We start from the raw sequence: 1697 nt of genomic DNA, 5'->3' as shown, positions 1-1697 counted from the left end.
GGGGGAAGAGGGGGTCGAGGCGGAGCTTCCTGGGGTGTCGGTGAGGCGTGGGGGTGGCGGTGGCCGCGAGGGAGCTCGTCGGCGGCGATGGCTGCGTTCGGCGAGTGAGAGAGAGGAAGCAGAGGAGTGAAACGAGGGAGAGGGAGAGGGCGAGGGGGTCCAGGGGGTCGCACTGGCGTCGTCTAGGCGCGACGAGGGGAAGCCAGGCAGGCTAGGAGGGAGGAGGTGGCCGGGGCGCGTGGCCGCGCGCGCCGGGCGCGTGCCCGTGTCCTTCTGGCGAGGGAGGAAGACGACAGGGGGGGTAGCGGTGGCGGGCTGGGCCGGCCAGCTGCAGTGCTGGGCCAGTTTGGCTACCAGGTGAGCGCCAGATAAGTCCTTCTCTCTCTCTCTTTTATTTCTATTTAATTCTGTTTTCTATTTTCTGTAGTTTGTTTTGATCTAGTTTTAGACACTAAATCATTTTTATTGCTTCTAATAATTATGGTAGGGACTGGTAGGATTATTCCAAAACCCTTCATCAAAGATCAGAATTATTGGACATATATTAAGTAATTAAGAAATATATATCCAATGCAAATAGTTATTTATTTAATTCAAAGGCCCAAAATAATTAACTCTGAGATACCAAAAATATTGTTTTGAGTTTTACCTCTTTGCAATATTTTCAGAGACTAAGAGGAACATTTTCTTGGACTTCTTTGAGAAGATTTTAATGTTGATCGTTTTTAGAAGGTTTCTGAGGCTTTGAAAATTCCTCAATTCAAATTTCATTTAAATTTAAACATGATGCACACATGGAAGCAAGCATAGGTCAGGTCAGATCTAGGGATGTGACAACTCACCCCCACTAAACAAGAATCTCGTCTCGAGATTCAAGCGTAGGGTAAGATGAAGGGGAAACGCAAACTAGTATAATCTTCACGATCCAGGTTGCACTTCAAATGAACGCTGATTCAATCACCATCTTTGTCTTGTCGTATAGCTCTGAGAACTCCAGCTAGCATGACAGCAAGAGGAAAAGGACAACTCCGGAAGAATCGATCTTCTCGAAGATCAATCAACTTAGGATCAGCTCACAAGGTGAGTCATAGCAACATCTCTTGAGCTGAGACATGAAGCATACATCTGAAGAAATGGAGTGAGACAGATGACGAGGGCTCACTAAGTAGACAACAATTTCACACTTAAAAAGGTGGTAAACGATTGTCAACGTAGCGAGGAGTTGAGTTGCCATGATACCACAACGAGACACCTTAGGAACCGTGACTCGCAGATATATCCCCTTAAGTGGCAAAAAGAATTACCTTTGATTCAGAGATCATTGAAACTCTTTAAACCAGCCTAAGGCAATTCATAATCGATCATTTAGAGGGGTTCGGTAGAATGGCATACTCGAACTTGGATGATGTGGATTACCTTGTTGAAGACAACATAATGGATGAATTTTCTTATCACCGGAAATGGAAGAGACCCATGGTAGAATGGCACATTGGCGGTGCAACATGGGAACAAAATGCAAATGCTGGGAATGATTCTGGTAACTAGGGAAGAACCCAACAATAGAGGGTGAATTCACTGTTTGAAAAGGTCATAGAATTGCCGAGGAAACTGAGAGGAATCCCAGTTCGTGCCGATGATAACACGTATCGCTTGTGCGTGCTCTCAAGAACTTGAGAAATTCCACAATCATCAAGGTT

This window comes from Triticum dicoccoides, chromosome 2B, assembly GCF_002162155.2.
Source record: "Triticum dicoccoides isolate Atlit2015 ecotype Zavitan chromosome 2B, WEW_v2.0, whole genome shotgun sequence".
Lineage (NCBI taxonomy): Eukaryota > Viridiplantae > Streptophyta > Magnoliopsida > Poales > Poaceae > Triticum > Triticum dicoccoides.
Note: the sequence above shows the minus strand (reverse complement) of the source record.